The sequence below is a fragment of the Pan troglodytes genome, chromosome 17, assembly GCF_028858775.2.
Source record: "Pan troglodytes isolate AG18354 chromosome 17, NHGRI_mPanTro3-v2.0_pri, whole genome shotgun sequence".
Taxonomy (NCBI): Eukaryota; Metazoa; Chordata; class Mammalia; order Primates; family Hominidae; genus Pan; species Pan troglodytes.
This window is the reverse complement of record NC_072415.2, coordinates 2,989,137-3,002,274: the sequence shown is the minus strand read 5'-3', so window position 1 is coordinate 3,002,274 and position 13,138 is coordinate 2,989,137. Positions and strand designations below refer to the sequence as shown.

The 13,138-nt window shown below is 34.8% G+C and overlaps 2 long non-coding RNA genes across 20 annotated transcripts in view; one reads left to right on the top strand and one right to left on the bottom strand.

The window, feature by feature from the left end:
* LOC129137844 (uncharacterized) overlaps positions 1–1,676 on the top strand; it is a 161,898-nt gene extending 160,222 nt beyond the window's left edge. The window contains exon 6 of the long non-coding RNA XR_010152134.1: positions 212–1,676. This is a non-coding gene — a long non-coding RNA (uncharacterized LOC129137844). The remainder of the gene's footprint in view (positions 1–211) is intronic.
* Positions 1–13,138, bottom strand: part of LOC129137843 (uncharacterized) — a 40,333-nt gene that overhangs the window by 12,582 nt on the left and 14,613 nt on the right. For 18 of the 19 annotated variants that reach the window (XR_010152127.1, XR_010152116.1, XR_010152118.1 and 15 more), the window contains 3 exons: positions 9,389–9,490; positions 5,990–6,081; positions 4,895–5,005 (listed from right to left, as the gene is read on the bottom strand). This is a non-coding gene — a long non-coding RNA (uncharacterized LOC129137843). Of the gene's footprint in view, positions 1–1,768; positions 3,717–4,894; positions 5,006–5,989; positions 6,082–9,388; positions 9,491–13,138 lie in introns of those variants that run through there. The other variant, XR_010152131.1, reaches the window with a different exon arrangement.

Here is a 13,138-nt window from a genome sequence, read left to right as displayed (position 1 = left end):
TTTTCTTTGGTTAAAGAAAAGTAATTATAATAGACATTAATTATTTTTACATAATTTTCTTATGTGGACACCCATTCTTAGAACTAAAACTTTCAGATGTTTATATTACAAGTACAATTATTATTTATTATTATTAATGTCAGTAGCCAAATGTAATCAACTCTCTTCCTTTTACTTCCTTTTTTGAATCAAAATGTTACACTTACACAAGCAAGAGCAACAGCTCTATATCTGGATCACTGCAGTGCCTAGAAGATACAACAGCACAATTTAGAAATCCAAATTTCCAGAAAGTCTCTGCACATACCTCTAGTACAAAAGATGCTTCAGAGACTAGAGGGTCAGAGGGCAAAGAGAGGAAATATTCAACTCCCAGTTCAGGTAAAAAGGGAAGAAAGCCTGGTGTTGAAAGAAATCCAAGAATGACTGTGTCTGCAACTCGCTCCTTTCTGTAAAGTATTCATGGTGTTTTACTTAAAATATTTGCTCTTATGATGGTCAATAATATTAATAGTTAGGCTTTGTAAAAGAATTTATTCTTTACTTATAATTAATGGATCATTCTAAGTTATTATATGTTTAGTTGATATAGTAAGATGATGTGAAAGATTTGTTGCCTGTTAAATGTTTCTGGGATCTTTGCTTTATTTTTATATTATGATCTGTGCTTCCAAAGTTGAGCTGTAATTTTATTGTTTATACAAATGTAGAATAAACCTTAAGTTTGGGGAGAAAAATGAAAGCTAGAGTTTTCCTTTCAGCTATAGAACAGTAATTTATTTCTATAAATATTCTTTATGTAGCTTTCCTAGTTCCACATTTAAAAAGATAAATACGGGGATCTACACAGTTTTCAGTAAATAATAGTTCTTGATTAATAATGCATTATTATAAATCTTGAAGTTTAAAGTAGAATTTTGCTCAGCTCATATCTTTTATGGTCAGGCTGCTATAATTATGTAATACCCAGTTAAATTTCAATTTCAGATAAACAAGGAATAATATTTTAGTATACGCATGTCCCAAATACTGCATGGGATATACTTACACTGAAAAAAGTATTTGTTTATCTGAAATTTCAAATTAACTGGGCATGCTATATTTTCTGTGGCAACCTGCTTTATAGTGAACAGAGTAAGTCAGCTGAATTTTAGAATACTTAACCCTAACCTGGTGTTCTAGGTCTTTCCTTTTTGTAATTATTATTATTATTTGGAGTCAGAGTCATGCTCCATCACTCAGGCTGGAGTGCAGTGGCACAATCACAGTGCCCTGCAGCCTTGAGCTTCTGGGCTCAAGTGATTCTGGCACCTCTGCCTTTGCCTCCCAAGTTGCTAGTACCACAGGTACGTGGGCCCAGCTATTTATTTATTTATTTATTTTTCTCATAGAGACAGGTTCTCAGGCTGGTCTGGAACTCCTGGGCTCCAGCAATCCTCCCACCTCTGCCTTCACTTCCCAAATAGCTGAGACCACAGGCACACGCCACCACCATACCCAGCTTATTTTTTTATCAGGTTGGTGCAAGAGTAATTGCGGGTTTTGCCATTGAAAGTAATGGCAAAACCCGCAATTACTTTTTGCACCATCCTAATAATTTTTTGTGGAGACAGGGTCTTGTCCTGTTGTCTAGGCTGGTTTCCAACTCCTGGGCTCGAGTGACCCTCCTGCCTTGGCCTCTAAAAGTTCTGGGATTACAGATGGGAGCCACTGCACCAAGTTACTTTGTATAATTTTTAACATAAACATAAATATTTTGAGAAATAGAAATGTTAAAACCATTGGAAGAAAATATATTGTAAAGTATACAATAGAAAGAAACAATCAAGCAAAATACAACAAATACAACATAAAATTATCAAAATTTTCAGAGGAACAAAACAGAATCTAGTTTTACAATATTCAGAATTCAATCCCATTATATCAAACATATAAAGAAACATATTCAAAGAAAAAGGCAATCAATAGAGACTGACCTCGAGATGACCCAGATGTTGGAATTAGTGTGGATTTTTAAAGTAGTTATTGTAATTCTTACTAAAATCAAAACCCTAAAAACCCATAAAATAAATGGATAGGAAATCACAGCAGAGAAGAAGAAACTACAATAATAACAAAGGCTCAAGTGGAAATTCTAGAAGTGAGAAAGTTTTCAAAATTAAAAAATAACAATCAGTTGTGTTCAGGAGCAGCTTGGAGGTGGTAAAGAGTCAATGAACCTTAAAATACAATTGAAATGATTCAATCTGAAAAATGTGAGCAGTCATAGGTTGGGGTGAGGGAGCTTTCCTTTGGTTAGTGCTTTTAGGTAGTCTTGGTTTTGATATGATTACTAGACTGATCCGTCAGGGGCATGCTAAGCCAGAGTTTATCTTGGTTTCAGTAGTGCTTTAACCAAAACTCATGATATTCTTGTGTACAAGATGGAAGAAGAGTGGACCAGATGACAATATTTAGATGCAGTCATTCTTAACCTCCGTTGCTCTCCCAGTGGTCTAGCTAGGGTTTGTATAAAGTGGAATGGGAGGAATAGGGAAGGAGCCCCCACCTACCCTGTCCCCTTGTCCACTTGTCCTCCTCCACTAGTGGATAAAGTCCACGGGAACAGGCAAGTTATTTTAAATCTGTATCTTCTGTTGTCAAGATCTGTAATCAGTTCTGCTCGCTGGACTGGGGAGAGGAACCAAGGGAACATGAGGGTGAACGGGTTGACATGGAGTCCAGGAACACACTGTGCCTACATGCAGAATGTTTGTGCCAGGAAAGCCAGTCAGCAGGCAGATGGTCTCAGATACCAAGCTAGGGTTGGGAAGCAGGATTCAGTCTCCTGAAGGCGTGTTCCTCATTCTGTGGTTTGTATCACTTGAACCAACCTCAGTCCTGAGGCAGAATTTCCCGTGGCATCTGATACACAGCCTGGATTTGGAGCACTCACTGGGATTAGATGCCACGGGAATATTGTGTTTAGGAACTCTGAAAGAGACAGGCTTCAACAAAGCAGACCTAAGCAACACGTAGCGTCTGAACTTCTTTATCAGCTTCCATTCCAGCCCAAGAGGACAAAAGCATCACATACATATCCACTGTGGCAAACCTTTCCTCAGTAGGGAGTTTTTCCAGTACTACTCTCCCCTCTGTTCTGAGACTACTTGCTCCTTTGTAATGTTTCTACTTTCTGTCCCACTCCCTAATAGATGATTTGTCCTTTCTGCCCGGTCCCCTAGTTCTGATATTTGGATTGTCTGTGATCTGGATACTACTTAGGAGGTAGAATCAAAGCCTTGTTGATTGGATTGGGAGTTTCTAACTTCTTATTAAAGGCACTGATTAAGCATCTATTGTATAAAGTAAGTAAGATTATGATCCAGTAAGAAAGATTCCACAAGTAGCGCAGGAAGAATTGGTTTCTACTACACTTCATGCTTCAGGACAGGAAATCCAGAAAAAAATTATGTGGTATGTTAAGTGTGTACTGTAAGTTTCATTTCCATGTGAAAAGCTGTAGTTAGCTAAAAAGTACATCCATGAAGAATCCTGATTAAACTTGTTTAATCCTGGTTAAACTAGGTACTAGCTAAATAATAATTTCACAACAACTCAAGAACTCTGTAAAAGCATTTCCTCTGAATATTTTATTCAGAAAAAAATACAAAAAGATAAGGCAGAAACAAAAATCCCAGTCATTTGCAGTATCTGTCGGCTTTCAATTTGGTTATCTTTTTTAAACAAAGAAAAATAGTAAAATTAATCTATGTAAAACATGCCACATATATTCAACTGCTACTAAATATAAAAAGCTTTAAAACTGTGTGTTCAATTTTGGTTACTGTATTACCACAACACTTATATTAAAATATGTATACTTTCAAATTTGATTTCTATAAAAAATGGATTCTAATCTTATAAAAGTTATTTCCTAATATTCAATAAATGTCACCTAAGGGCTTTTTCAATCCAAATAGCAATTTTAATTATTCTAGAATTTAAAGATGCTTTAAATTTCCATTTAATAGGGTGAGAATGCTGTATTATTACGAGTGATAAAAGTTACAGGACATAGAGGTTATTCCGTTTTAGAGTCCACATCCTGATTATATTTTATATCCTCTTCTTGATTTCTTACAACTAGATACATACTCATTTGCTCAGCTGGAAAAAACTCTTAACATTATTTACTGACTTTAGGTATGAACTCTACCAGCTAGTTAATAGAAAATATGTAATTAAACATTGCCTTTATCAAGTAATGTAAAAAAAATGTAAGAGTAACTTTGCAACATAGGACTTGAATGAGCGGCTGGTGATTATCAAAATCTGGCACTTAATTGATTTATACTTGTACACTCACAGCTAAATGTCTCTACCTGTTTTTCTATGTTGTAAATCTAGGACACTACTTATCTACATAGGAAGAGTAATAAATATTAATAATGTGCTATGATAAACATCCTGCACTCTTCCAAATCTTACAATAAAACTGTTTCAATTTCACTTGTTCAGCTTTTATACTTAGTTTTTTAGTTGATCTATGCTTATTTTAAGGAACCTGAACTACTCTAACAGAATCCACATAATTTTTATATTAGTCAAACTGCTTCTTTCTAACTCTGGTTCTAATAGTTATAAAAAGATGATGATAAATTTATGAAGTAGATACAGTCAAACCTGAATTTCTTAAAATATATACTTAGAATCGGTTATAATTTTTAGATATTCTTTCTTGACAGTCTTTTCCCAAACTCATGATGTCCTCTCTAGGTAATATTGCCACACTCATAAATTAGAAATAAACACAAAAATGTGAAAACTACAGTAATTTAAGAGAATATAGGTTTTCTACATGCCATTTCTATGGGCTACTGAAAATAGTGAAAATAAGTAAATAAATAGCTACCTGTCCAGAAGCGTCTCATGAAAAATCCATCTTTCTGAGCCTTTTTAAAGAATTTTACTCTCTTCTTTACTTATTTTAAATTTGTGGTCTTGGAAGCTCTGAAATTTCTTTCTGCAAAGAAAATATCTTCATTGAAAAATACCTCAAACTGATTATACATATTTACTATTAAATTTGTAAATACTGTTAATTTCTTTTTCACTTATTAAAAAGATCTAATTGTAGGCCAGGCACAGTGGCTCATGCCAGCAATCCCAGCACTTTGGGAGGCCAAGGCAGGCAGATCACTCGAGGTCAGGAGTTCAAGAACAGCCTGGCCAACATGGTGAAACCCCATCTCTACTAAAAATACAAAAATTAGCCGAGTGCAGTGGTGCGTGCCTGTAGTCCCAGCTACTCGGGAGGCTGAGGCAGGAGAATCACATGAACCTGGGAGGAGGAGGATGCGATAAGCCGAGATCATGGCACTGCACTCCAGTCTGGGGGACAGAGTGAGACTCTGTCTTGGGGGAGAAAAAAAAAAAAAGTCTAATTGTATTTTTTTAAATAAGCTGGAGATTTTGAACAACAAAGATGACCTTCATAACCTCTCAAGAGGAGGGCCACTCATTGACTGGGTAGCAGAAGGCCCCACTTCTATTAAGTCATGCTGGCTGGAGTCCCCTGTGTCCTGGCCATAGCACAGCCTTTGAGTGGCATCAGGCCCATTCTATGAATGAATAGAGAGATTGACTAACCAGAGTGACTACCTTTGGGAGCTGGTAGGATGATTAGGAAAACTGAACCCTCAAGAAGAGAAAAGCATTTAGCTCAGTGCTCTGTCCTAGAGGCTACATTGTGTTGCCTCTTCTTGTCCATCAGTTTTCATTTTTTCAGACAGGGTCTTACTCTGTCACCCAGGCTGGAATGCAGTGGTGATCCGAGCTCACCGCAGCCTTGAACTCCTGGGCTCAATCCTCCTGTCTCAGCCTTCCGTGTAGCTGGGCCTACAGGCATGCATCACCATCCCCAGCTAATTAGGTAATTTATTTTGAAAGCACTTTGAGAAGCACTTCACTGTCAAATCTGTAGGTCTAAAAGGAAAATCATACATACACATAATTGATTTCACATTGTTTTACATTTCCTTAGTCTTCTTCTGGAATGTCATCTTTTTTCTTGGTTTCTCTTTCAGCACAGGATCTAATCTAGATATTGGAAAAGAGAATCCAATGGGGTATATGTTTATCTTCCACCTTCCCCACTTTACGCATCACATAAGAACATTCGAGATGATTTCTTATGCAGAAGAAAAAATTAACTGAGCAACAATATTCAGAAAAAGACAGGTTCTGGCTATGTGTTTTTACTTCATATATATAATCTATATGAGTAAGTGCTATCACATGCTTTCTCCACAGCCCTTGTGTCAGAAACACTACAGACAAAATTATTTCAGAAACACTTTACACATCAGATCCTGCTAGGCAATAAAGAAATCATTAATTTAATTTTGTCCGCCAAGTGAATACACTGGGATCAAATTATCCCTAGTAGACAAGTGTTCATTTGATCAGATTAAAAGCTTAATAGCTATTTTACATTGCACAGACTATTACCAAAGTATTAAATCTTTTAACATTACACAACTTGTTTTTAATTAATTGGAACCCACCTCTTTTACTAGCTTCTTATATCCTCCTAAGTTTGGATAGATGTTTACTATCACATGTCATAAGTTAATTAATCTGCATTCAACAATTAGGATCGCCCACAGAACAGGCAATTGGCAATGGTAAGGACTCAAGTCTCCTAAGGGATCTCTGTGGCCAGAGTCCAGTTCCAGGGCTGCTTAGAAAGTGATGACAAATAACGTGTTTGTGCCAATGACATCTTTGTGACAGTTTTGATTGGAGGGGTCCCAGACCTGAAAACATTCCCTGCTAGGGCCTGTAGCACAATGCTACCTTTAGTAAGAGGGGTCTGTGTTCTGGTAGACAAGGCAAGCTCATAAAGGTGAAGGGCTGACAGAGATTAGGACAGCCTGCAATTAAATGGTACAAAAAGAGTCCTAAATAATCACTGTTCAGAGCTTCCAAGTACTTGACTAACCAAAAAGACCCAGAAAACTTTGTATTTCATCTGAAAATTGCTTTAAATCATGAAAAATGCAATCTTTGTATAAGTATCTTTGTATCTTTGTATAAGTGCAAAGCACTGCACATATATTTGCAATTGTTGCCTTCAGTAACACTTTTGTGATGATATCCAGATGAAAAATAATTTAAACATGATACAATAAAATATAAATAAATAAAATTAAATGTAAGTCACAAACCCATCTGCATTTCCCCAATGATCTGTTTCCTGAGAAGCAATGTGCTATGAAATACTGAGAGTGGCCTCTGGAGTCAGCTGGGCCTGGGTACACATCCTGTCTTTCCACACCTTGAAATCACTGTTATTTCCATGAACTGACTGACAAAAACCACGAGGATGTAAGGAGGGTCAGAGGCTGTCTTCCTGTCTGTAAGGCTGAGTTCACATCCACCTCACAGGAGCATTATGGAAATTCAAGACTACAACGCATGTGCCGGATGCATGCAACGAAAAAATATAACATTTCACTTCTCTAACTGTAAGAAAATACCTACATTTTAGATTGAAATTGTTTGAGCTTTAGATTTGAAAGTATCTGAAATCAAGACTATTCTAAAAAGAAAATCAAACATATGACCGGAAATCTAACATGAAGCACAGAGAATTGATAGATGCTTTTAAATTACATTGGTAGTAGAGAAAAATGTAACATAAATTTTTATGCTCTAATTATAAGAATGAAGGGCATTTTAGAAAAGGCATTTGCCCCCTCTCTTAGAGCCTTCCACTCTGGCCCCCACAATGCCTTACAGAGCAAATCTGGGTCAGACTGGATGCAACCTGTGATTCCCAACAGAGGCAAACAAAGTAAGGTTCTGGATGCTCAGTACTGGGATGGAATGCCAAGACACAGAAAAGCCATGTGTCAAGAAGGGGGGAGTTATTCTTTAGACACATCCTGGTATATGTTTATCATTAAAGATCAGTGCCTTTGCTCAGTACTGCGATGGAATGCCAAGACACAGAAAAACCATGTGTCAAGAAGGGGGGAGTTGTTCCTTAGACACATCCTGGTATATGTATATCATTAAAGATCAGTGGCTTTTGTGAGTCTAAAAAATTAATCCTTAAATGTTTTCATCAAGTTCCAGTTAACTACCTGATTTATGTAGGTTATATTAACAGTATTATTTGGAATTTCACCTTGATATGAAGATGTCTGTGTAACTTTTACAATGATGTAAAACAAAGAGTAGGATTAGGGAGGGCACAGGCCACTGGTGCAATGGATAACACATCTGACTATGGATGAGGGAATTTAGCCTGGAATAAGGAACTTTTATTTCCAGCTTAGTGATGCACATGAATTTTAAAAATAAAATAAAAACCATGTTTTATGTGATTCATGTTTCTCCTAATGCAAAGAAGACAGGTACTATTAATAAAAATATTTTTAAAATGTAAGGGCTAAGGCCTCAGAAGTTCTGCTATGATTTTTTACGTTTCATAGAGTGATTATCATCACAGAAGCTCAAGCATTATGTAAATACAAACACGTATACCCCGATCTGGTAATTCTGCTTCTGGAAATTTATCTTCAGGTCCACCCGCACATCTACAAATTGATGCATATTCAATGTTATGTACTGCAGCACTGTTTATAAGAGCAAAAGACTGGAAACAGCCTAAATTTCCATCTACAAAAGACTAAATAAATTAAGGTACATCCCTAAAATGGAATTTTGTGTGGCTGTTAAAAAAGAGAGAGAGAGAAAGAGAGGAAAAGCAAGACAAAGAGAAAACTTTCTACATTCAAACTAATAGTAGAAAACTCTCCAAGATACAATTTTAAGGAAAAAAAAATCAAAGTCGAGAAGACTATAGAGGAGGTTGTCTTTAGTGTAAAACAGTAGAAAATTATAAATATATTCATATGTTTATAAAGAAACTTTAGGAGGCTATAAAAAACAAAACAAAGGGAACGAGGAACAGGAGCTGGGACACAGGTGAGTAAGATGCATGGCAGGCATGTATCTTAATCTTTTATGCTTTTATTTAAAAATGTTGGACCACGTGTACATGTTATCTATTTAAAAAATCAGATTTTAAAATACAAGCAAGAAAACAAGAAAATGAAAGCCTAAAAGGAGCATGTGGAACTACCAGAAAAATATACTAATCCATGGAGATAATGGCAAGGTAGTTCCTAGATGCACTGATTTCTCTAACATATTGTATAAACAAGCCACCAACTATGGGATTTATAATTTAAAATGAGTCTATTTGAAACACCACATTATAAAAAGCTATTAACTAAATCTTTAAAGTGACAGTAAATGATGACTTAACATTTTAAAGAGATACAGTCACATCGCATGTGTGAATGCAGTCATCTGTATAAAATGTCATCATTACCTTGATCATTTCTTCTTCTGCTGTTTTACTTTTTGCTTCTATGTCCCCTGCTTCATTGCATCTAATAAAGCAGCTATTTGAGGCCAACAAAGCCATTTTCCCCTAAGTGAAACAAAATAACAAAATAGCCATGAGGATACTTCTTGTGGAAGAAACATTAAGTGTTTAGACTGAATTAATTTTTCCTCCCTGATTTAAAAATCACAGAAAAGAACTTAGAGAAAAACCTGAAAAATATAATACAAGAACATATAGAAAAGGAAACCAAAATCACCTTTCATTTTACTATTCAAAGATTACCACAATAAACATTTGTAATGTATCTTCCTAGTAGGACTAAATTCTAATTAGATGAGGTAGGATTGCTTCCTTTCTGAAAGATCTACTGAAGATGAAACTGATTTAGTTCTGTTTGGAAAATTAACTTTAAAAACAGGAACATAATTATGAATGCACACTTTATTCAAATATTAACATTTTAAATAAAATTTATTTTCTTCACAATTAGAAAACATGAAAAGGTACATACAATACCTTTGGTGTTTTGAATTTAAGAATCAATGTCTGAGGGACTTTTGTGTGTGAAAATAAATATTCATATACATTTTTAGTTGTTTAATGTTTGATGTATTACACTGCTTTCTATTAAACAAAACTTTAAAAACTGATTTTCTTGTGTATCTAAATCTGGGTTACAAATTTGGTTAGCTTAACTCCCGTAACAAATATAATGTTTATTTATAACTTGTATTTGGTTGATTCTTTTGGAAAACTTGGAATACCATAACATTTAGACAAAATATTTATAAATACAATGATTACAAAATATGTTAACCTTATATCACATCCAGTTAAAAATGTGCTGATAACATGGATTTAATTTCTTAGTCAAGTCCCAAGGGCTGGGTGGTCTCTCATCTGGATGGCTCCTGGTGAGCCCTGGAACATGGCGGTGTGGTCCAAGGCGATTTAAACCTGTGCCACAGATTATTCAGCTGAGTCCTTTTTGAAATAGAGTTTTAAGACCCTCTTTCATTTAAATTTAAATTTTTGAAACTTAGCGTCCTTCCTAAAAATAAAATGAAAAGAACTTTCCTAAAGTGTTGTATTATTAGTACTATCTAAGTCATTATCCTGGCCTTATGAAATATTGGCATTTTCTACTGGTGTAACTTTTATTAGAAACATCTCATCACAACTAGTAGGATCATCTCAAAGGGGTTGCAACACATTAACAGGTAATGAAATCAATGTAGTGTTTCCTAAACGGTATTGGGTGGGCTGGGGGGAAAAGGAATACACACAGACACACAGAGGAAGGGGTAAAAGAGAATAAGAAATATCAAGGTGCATAACACATGGATAAGTAAGTATTGTTAAGTACAACTCTTGCTTCAGTTATGCATATGTGTGTGCTGGGCTGCAATGTAAAAATGCATTTCTCAATGGATTGGTTCAAAATAGTTTTCAAGTCACTGACTTAAGATATTATCCTAGGGGATGAAGAAATTAGTCTAAGTGATTACCTCTTTCTGGTGGGATGTTTGTTTAATCTGTCAACTTAGAAAACACTGCTGAGTTCCTATTTTCAGTTCATTATTGTATACTACCAAAGCTGCTACTCAAAGGCTGAGCTTATCTTCTATTTGCTTGTTCTGCGTGGTACCCACTGGTCCTTACTGTTTTTGATATAGTTATCTACTTTTTAAAGACAGTTTAGCACTCACATATTTTTTGTTCAATCTTTACTTCTCACACAGAAAAAGGAAATCATGTATTCTGTATCAACAAAGATTTAACAAAACATCCATATACTACAACTGTCTACTTACTAAAATTAAGAATTAGTATATTATCTTTCTTTCTTATATTAAAACTATCTTTTCATACACTAATTTAAGCTTATGAACTGAAAGTCTTTTAGAGATAATTTACTTCAATGAACTATTATTATTTATATTTTATACACAAATTGTCACAACTTGTTCTTAGCTAGCTCCACTGTTCTCTTACAGTCTGTAATGTTTCTGAAAGCATCCATGATTTCTGCTACAAGGAACATACTTAGGAACTATTCTGTTTTCCTACTCTGTGACCTAAAATTGACTGGTTCTTCAGTGGAAATGAGATATATATCTAGGCACTAATGGTACACAGAAATAATTGTGGGCAAAAGTACTAAAGCTATTTTTGTTGCACTATATTTTGAGATCTCTTTAAGGCTCTATGTTCTTACTGATTTATTCCTATTTAATGTATTATACTATTGCATCCTACTTTTTCTTTTTAAATATATTATGATTGACTGTTACAGACTTTCTGTTAAACTGACAGGAAGTTTTTATAAACAATAACAGCACTTATATTTTTAAAGACTGGTTCCTATTGTTCTCTTGGTTCAACTGCATCTGAATGCCCAACAAGAAGCTCATCTGAATTTATACCAAGATATTTTCCATAGCCAGATTTCAGGGCGATTCTATACATTAATAAGATAGATAAAATTTAAAAACTGACAGAAAATTAATTATAGGACATCAAAACAGGACATGTGTATGTGTGTGGGTGTGTACATATCTAAAATTTCAGACTGGACATATTCCAAGTGTTCAGAAGATGCATGTGGCTGAGTGGTGACTCACGCCTGTAATCTCTGTGCTTTGGGAAGGCAATGGGAGAATTGCTTGAGGCAAGAAGTTCAAGATCAGCCTGGACATCATAGTGAGACCCCATTTCTACAAAAAATTTTAAAAGTTAGCTGGGCATGGTGGTATGCACATGTAATACCAGCTACTTGGGAGGCTGATGCAGGAGGAGTGCTTGAGCCCAGAAATTTGAGGTTATAGTGAACTGTGTTCACACCACTGCCCTCCAGCCTGGGTGACAGGGTGAGACTCTGTGCCTTCAAAAAAAAAAAAAAAAAAAGCTACATGTGACTAGTTGTTGCTATATTGGACAGTGCAGTTTTAAATTTAGTTTCATATTTTGCTTTTTTAATATAAACATTGTACCTTATATATTACATAACAAATATTTTCAAAATTCATCATTCTTCAATTATACCTCTTTAGTTATGAACTTCAATAATTACTAAAACTTTATGTCATTAAACTGTTTTCCAGAAAATGCTGCTTCCATTTACATTCTTACCTCAAATTAACACAGCATGTTTTTTATCATGGATTTTTTTTTTAAACATTATGACTCTAAAAAAATACTTGAAAACGTGATATGGAAAAAACAGTATCCTATTAATTTGCATTTTAGTAGTTAACTAGAATAACAATTGTTTTTCTTTTCCATTCCTTTTTAGTTTTTAGATTATCTGGTAATGTGCCCTGTCCACTTTTCTATTCAGATCTGATTGTTCGCAATTTTTCTACTGGGGTCTTCAGTGCTATGAATTTTATACAAGATACATATGAAGAGTAAGAACTCACTGCCTATTAAGATTGTTGTAAATATTTTCCTCATTTGTCAGTTAATTTTCTTTATATTCCTTTTTTGTTTATAATTGTAAAGCAGTTTAAAACTATTGAATTTTTTCTTCCTCTGCTTTTATTCTTTGTCTTTCACCCTACTTATCAGACTTCCAAAGAAAGTACAGAAATAATCATCTTAATGTGATTTTTTAAAATTATGATTTCTTTTACCTTACCAAGATTCTCCTTGGATGCCAGAATTGACTTTTACTCCTTTATACGTTAATGATTATATAACAGAAATCATTATCATGTCGATGTAACCAAT